Source organism: Anabrus simplex, chromosome 1 (assembly GCF_040414725.1).
Source record: "Anabrus simplex isolate iqAnaSimp1 chromosome 1, ASM4041472v1, whole genome shotgun sequence".
Lineage (NCBI taxonomy): Eukaryota > Metazoa > Arthropoda > Insecta > Orthoptera > Tettigoniidae > Anabrus > Anabrus simplex.
In genome coordinates this window covers 457148070-457155410 of record NC_090265.1, presented here as the reverse complement: position 1 = coordinate 457155410, position 7341 = coordinate 457148070, and the positions used below count along the sequence as shown (strand labels likewise).

Here is a 7341-nt window from a genome sequence, read left to right as displayed (position 1 = left end):
CACTAAAAATAACATTGATTATATTTTCTTTTCAGTTTTCAGTATCTTTTCTAAATATTCACTTAACACATCACTGTCACATTTCTGTTTCTTTTATTTTTAACTGCTGGCAAAGCTGCTTGTAGAAGCAGAAGCCACTGGACTGGAAGTTGAAGTCCCTTCAGTAATTTCTGAACTGTAGGAGTTAAACCCCTCCAACACAAATTATTTCTGCTTCCTCCTCCTATATTTCAGCTTGGTGAAAAGGCTCTCATACACCAGGTGCCATTCCATAGATGTGTTTGTTATAGAACTGAAAAAAATGAACAACATATTAATGCATTTCTTCTAAATTGGAGCTACATTTTAGTCTGGACACAAGCCTTCTGTTTAAGAAATTGTTACTTTCAATAATTATTTTAGTAAGATGATTGCTAGGTTAGATTATATTATTACTTTCAGTTATATATGATAAATTAATGAACAGATGGGTGGAACTTATGGCCTGCAGACTGAATCTTCCCCTCACTCTTTCACAACTAGAACACTGGTCTGTAATGTAGGCCTACTTTTAAAAATAAATATTACAGAATTGTACCTTCTTCCAGCAATGAAGAGTTCCAGAAAGTTGACGGCATTGAAGTAGACCCATTTTATGTTTTCTGTACAGCAGAACCTGGGAGGAGAGGGAGGATGTTATCTCTCCAAGTTCGATATCCAGCCCTCAGAATTTGCCATGTTCTGGCACAACTTTTTCCTGAAACAATGAATCAGAATATTGTGACAAAGAAAATATACATGTAGTAGGCCTACTTATGGCATAGGCCTACACTTATTTGTCATTAAAGCAAACAATGGTATTCATTTCATTAGGTACGAGATGGAGGTTAGGAAAGCACTGCTTATGTTTTCCAAACATTTCTTCAATTAAGTTACAAGAATGATAATTACTACTTCTCCTAGTGTAACTCACTTTACCACTCTATTCCGTATAATATACTTTATCAATAAATAATCTAAGATAACACTTCATAAGATAATCGTAATAAATCTAATAATTACTTACCAGTTTTTGTCCCAATTCTCCACACTATAGAATGCCATACAAAATTCACGGTCTCCCTATTACTATATCCAGGGAGTCTAGGATTATACACCACTTTGTTTTCATACACTAAGCAAATTAATGTTTCGATTTCATCAACAGATGACTATGTTGCGTCCGCCATTATCGAACGACTGCGACTGAAAAACGGACACGTTTGTTTTTACAAACCAGTCGATCTTCATCGCTCGTAGTTGATCGCTGACGATCGATGCTGTGTGACTGGTGCCACTGCCCTCTGTAGGTTTGTTTTCTTAGTCGGTCGATCGCAGTCGTTCGATCGAGCCTGTGTGACAGCCCCCTTACAGTGCTCTCGCAGGCCGCAAAGTGGCTTCGCGAGCCACTGACGGCCAGCGGGCCGCCAATTGGAAACCCCTATTATAGAAATACCCCTTGACGAGCCAACTTTGCGCAAATTTCTTGTGCTGCGTCCAGAAACCTAGCCTTAAAACTTTTCTATAAGCTTCATTAGGATGATATGATCCTGTCATCTGTCTTAGCACACAACTACTCACAGCTACGCGACCCTAACCGCAAACAATTGTCGTGTTAGGTTACACGCAGTAGATGCTACAGGGTTTAAGGGTGTGTATTCTAGGATATCGTAAGAGAAGTGTATTGTCGTTTTAGTCTTGGGGTAAACGTGGTCGAGTGCGGTTCAGGTGTTTACAGATTCTATTCCCAGCACACTTGAATGAAATATGTGAAGCTATTGACAAGGGAAGTGAAATTAATTCTCCATTCGTAAACTTGTAACTAAAAGAACTCCTCTCGTGGGGGGGCTCCCTTGACCAAATTTTTCATCAAGTTGAAGTGCTTGGCCGTTACGTTGATCAATGACTCGCCATTCGCTAGGCGTTAATTGAGATAAAATCCCATACTCGATCATATTTGAGATAATCTGTAGTTACAAGAGATTATCAGACACGACAGTATGTGTAACACAATGCCCCAACATATAAACCACTGGTGAGCAATGAAAGAGAAGCGCTCCTTGAGCTAACGGCATGAGCGCAGAAAGAACTGACAGCAGCAGACTTTGTGCTGTAAGGACTACTATGGCGATTTGCGCAGTCAAGGTGCAAGCAAAGCCACAGAAATGTACTTGGCTGAATATATTATGTTCACGCAAACAGTCGTACAGTTCGTTTGTCGTTCGTTGTTTATGCTGTATTCCAAAACAAGCTTTTATGTTGGCCTACACTATTTTTACGAGCTCTCAGGAGGCCTATGCTGATTTTGAGACATCTCATCGGAATAAGATCAAGTGGTCTCAAGTCCGAATCATACATAAATGTTGTAGAAATGATTTCTCAAATTATTCTTATGACTTTTTAAATGCTTTAAATGATTGTATAGCTTTTAATTTACTAATTTGTTTTAGAATTGTCTAAATTTGTAGCATTATTTTTAATTTTTCGAGTTTTTATAAAGTATTTACCAAATCAATATTCGCTGTATTGTGTATTTTTTGTCTTCGGACAGCGTCTAGGTAGAGGAAGAATGTGTAATAATAAATAATAAAAATGACTACGGTATATGTTGTAGCCAAAGGAGTATTTAATTATCACTAGAGCTCGAAAGTTGAGGCAAAAAGCCTTTTCTTCTCGAGTGTCCGAAGACGTGGGCCAAGATTATATATGATCGTTCTGGGTCATTGTAGGCCAGAAAATGGTGGAATTTATTTGTCCCCTTTTGCCTTTGCCGGCGTTTTTTTTTTTTTTTTGGCTTATAGGCCCCAATTAGCCTTTGTTTTTGGTCTTAACGGCTTTTATTGCAGCTTCACTTTCTTTCGACTACATTTATACTGCCCATTCACAATTCGAATCATCATTTAGTTCATCCATCATCTCTTAAAAATCTTTTCTTGAGTAAGAGAGAAAATGGAGTGAAATGAAATGAAAAATGAAACTAATGCTTGAAAAAACAGGGGTATCAAATTATGTGCAACATAAGTGAAATAATGAAAGGAGAAAATTTTGATGTGGGTGATTTGGAAAAGGAATACCTCATTTGCTTCAAGTACGAACCCTTAACATCCGTTGATATGGAGAGATGTTCCTCGATGTTTCGCAACGTGCTGTCTGAAAACCGACCATGCTTTCCACCTAAGAACCTGGAGATGACTGTTTTGATTTACTGCAAAGCTAAATAAGGTACGGTTTCATAATTTCATTTTCTGTAACCCCAGTGTGGTTAAGCTATCTATGATTCCAGTTATACTAATTTCAATTTCGTTCTCCAGAATGTGCATTACGGATTCACTGAATTAATTTTAATTGGTAAAAAAAAAAAAACCATTTCGTTCTAAATTCTGCAAGTACTTCTTTTACAAACGCGAAGATTCTTTTTTAAATTTTGTTAATTTAAAAATATATAATGGCTGAAAGAAAAATAATTTGATATATTTGCACTGCATGTTGCATACCAACATAATTTTGCATTTATAAACATTATATTCATTCATTAGATATGTAATTAAAACTAAAATTTTGAATGAATTTGGATCCCATTTTAACGTCTTTTCAGCCAGATTTTATGCCTTTTTCTGAATTTTAGGTCTTTATTACAGGTCTTTCTTAGGCAATTTATGGGTCTCCAACTCCCTAGCTCTAGTTATCACATATGAAAATAAGTAGGTTTGTTTCCACCGCATAACCTAACGAAATGAATATAATTAAACGTACCTACTTAGTTTAGCACAAATCATTTTTGATCTATACAAAATAATTTATTTTGTTCCCTCATCATAATCTAATGCTCTGAATAGAACGAGCCATAGGCACAACAAAACTGTCAAAAGTTGAAATCTGTTTAAATCCGTGCCCCTTTAGTAGAAGTAAATGCGATCCGTGCAAGCAGCTAGTAGGCCACCTTCCGTCAGAGGGTATACTCTGCTCTTTCACTTGCCTGAGCTGGAGCGCTGCGCATTGAGCCGAATTGTGCCCGCCTGTGCTATAAATGAACATTTACTGCGAATTTAGAGGAATAGTTAGTTGGAGACATTATAGGCCTACAATATGTTCAAGTAAGCCGACAGCTATGTACCTACATTCCTTAATCATTCCTATAGACCAAGGCCTCTTAAACGCCAAAATTCTCACACGTGCAAACTGAAGAGCAGAGTTCATGTGCACAGTGCTTCGGTCGCACTCGGCTTGATTCGGCTCGGCTCGGACCAACGCTTCGTCTCTGGGCTATTTGGCTCGGATTGGGAGCGCTACGGAGCAAGTATGGAAGATGGAGACAGGCGTGGGGAAAGAGAGAGAGACAGCGCTATTGCTCCAAATCGAGGAGTGGGGGTCTGCACTCTGGTCAACCAAGTGAAGTCGTCTTTTGCACCGTGCACAGTGCAATGCACTGATGCGTGCACCCTGAAAGGCCCTCCTATAGAATATTATTGTATTGTACAGAACAATAAGTCTTGAAATGAATAGGCCTAAGTCGCAAGGAAATCTGTCAAAGTGATATTATTTCAACTGTAATGTGAGTGTTCTTTTATTAATATAAACATCATCGCGCTAGTTCACGTGCTTGTCATGATACCAAACAATAGTACAGATCTGTCAAGAACATTGGTACCGAGCTCGATAGCTGCAGTTGCTTAAGTGCGGCCAGTATCCAGTATTCGGGGGATAGTACGTTCGAACCCCACTGTCGGCAGCCCTGAAGATGGTTTTCCGTGGTTTCACATTTTCACACCAGGCAAATGCTGGGGCTGTACCTTAATTAAGGCCACGGCCGCTTCCTTCCCACTTGTAGCCCTTTCCTGTCCCATCGTCGCAATAAGACATATCGGTGTCGGTGCAACGTAAAGCCAATAGCAAAAAAAGAAAAAAAGAACATTGGCCACAACGAGAGGGTTGCGGTAAGAATGCCAGTCATGGCAAACGACTCCTGGCGACGTACTTTTCCCTGGGCCAGTGTGAGTGTACACAGACATTTCTCTGTAACCTTGAGATACTTATAAATTAAAATTCTTACGTTCAGTTCATATAGTATGTAAATTAAAAAGAGAACGATGTTCGCTTACATTTTTAAAAGATTTCCCATACGGTAGAGTCTGGGTAATTCAAGGTGGGCGGAACCGAGACTACCAAACATTACAGCACAGTAATTACAAAAACGTCCGCCTCCGTAGCGTAACGGTTAGCACTGTTATTGCCGGTACTGTCAGACATTTAAGAATTGCAGGAGGACTGGTATGTGATTAAAATGATACTTGCAGCTCACCTCCATTGGGGGTGTGCTTGAAAAGAGCTGCAGTACCTCGGGATGAGGATACGAGTTTACTTCTTAAGTTACGAAAACACCGAGCTCGATAGCTGCAGTCGTTTAAGTGCGGCCAGTATCCAGTATTCGGGAGACAGTTGGTTCGAACCCCACTGTCGGCAGCCCTGAAAATGGTTTTCCGTGGTTTCCCATTTTCACACCAGGCAAATGCTGGGGCTGTGCCTTAATTAAGGCCACGGCCGCTTCCTTCCCACTCCTAGCCCTTTCATGTCCCATCGTCGCCATAAGACCTATCTGTGTCGGTGCGACGTAAAGCAATTAGCAAAAAAAAAAGTTACGAAAACAAAAACAAACACAGATTGCCTTGTTGTAATTGTTGTTTATTCAGCCCGAAGGCTGGTTTGATCCTCTACAGTTCCGCCAACAGCTGGCATAGGTAGCCTAGGCGTCACTGAAGAGGCATAGTAGGGAAATGAGGAGTGAGGTAATTTCCCGTTTCTTTCCTCACTGAGCCAGAAGTTGCTATCGCATATCAGTCTGCCAAGCCCATTGAAATGCACGCACCAACTGACCCTATGAGTGATATTTTCACACCATTCATAACAGGGACTGGCTGCATAAGGAATGATATTCCTAGCATCACTCATACCACGGTCACCTTCATTTTGTCAAAGCCAAGGATGAGACTGAGACAGGTCAATGAAAGTAACTAATTTATTCTAGCCCATACCAGAAAACATAGTGCACAGTAAACACCATATGTCGCCAGAAAAGGCATCAGATTGCCTTACACTAAAATAAATTGTCCAGAGTATTTTGAAATTAAACATTGTAGGGAGTCTATTTCGGTTGTGATGAAAATATAAACACACATTTCATCACATTAAAAATTGTCTAGTGTCTTCTGATTTAATTAACTGCACTGTTTCCGAGCAGCAAAGTCACGTCACCGTCTAAACAGCAGGTTGTACGTCGGGGTCGCCACAGGCTGTGGTTGTTCGACATAACGTACAACTGCCTCTAATGTGAATGGTAGGAGTAGGGGAACTGCCATATTGCATTCAAGGTCAATCTCCAGTATGCAGTGTTCGGCTTTCGCCTCGTATAAGGCATTCGCACACTGCTAAGACTATTTATCATTGTAATTAATTCAAAATTTTCAGCTCAGGTTTATGGGAATATCGAACTATCGAGACTCGAAATAACGGTAATCTACTATAATGTGGTTAGGGAGAAACTGTAATGATAAACATCCTTCTCCCTCTCAAAATAATCATGAATATGTATAAACATAGATACATTTCATATTCTTGTAGAAAGAAGGAATGAGAGAACTTTTGTATAGAAATACATGTTTATTACCCCATGGCGCAACAGCCCAAAGGGGCCATGGTCTACCAAACGACGGCTGCCCATCCCGAAGGCCTGCAGATTATGAGGTGTTGTGTGATCGGCGCTACGAATAATGTCAAGACCGGGACCGCTATCCCGCCGTCAGATACCTCCTCAATTGTAATCACATTGGCTGAGTGAACCTCGGACCAGCCCTCAGATACAGGTAAAAATCCCTGACCTGGCCGGAAATGGAACCCTACTACTCCTACACCGCGGGACCGGCTATATGTTGTTAGCTTAATTCATTAATGGCGTGTGGCCTTCGAAACAGCCTGGTGCAGGTCTTTCGAGTTGACGCCTTACAGGCGATCTGCACGTCTGAGGATAGAGCCCTATCTATAATGAATTCTAACGCTGAAGCTTACACACACACACACACACACACACACACATGCAGCACCCGAGCCACAGGAATTAGCAATGAATGTTACACTTCCTTGCCCAGCCAGAAATAGAACCCTATAGACCAAAGGGCAGCACGCTAACTACTTAGTCATGAAGCCGGACAAAGCTGAAATTATATTGAACACACATCAAATAAAAAATATTTAACGTACTTTCAAAAGATATTTTGTTAAGTTCCTCCTAAGAAGAAATTAATAATAAATAAATACCCTTCAGTAACTGCA

The 7341-nt window shown here is 40.3% G+C and overlaps 1 long non-coding RNA gene across 1 annotated transcript; it reads right to left on the bottom strand.

The window, feature by feature from the left end:
- Positions 1-234: 234 nt before the first annotated feature.
- LOC137498960 (uncharacterized) lies at positions 235-1392 on the bottom strand. Its single transcript, XR_011017949.1, has 3 exons — positions 1046-1392; positions 578-736; positions 235-292 (listed from the first exon to the last, which is right to left on the bottom strand). It is a non-coding gene; the product is annotated as an uncharacterized lncRNA (long non-coding RNA).
- Between the last annotated feature and the right edge of the window lie 5949 nt (positions 1393-7341).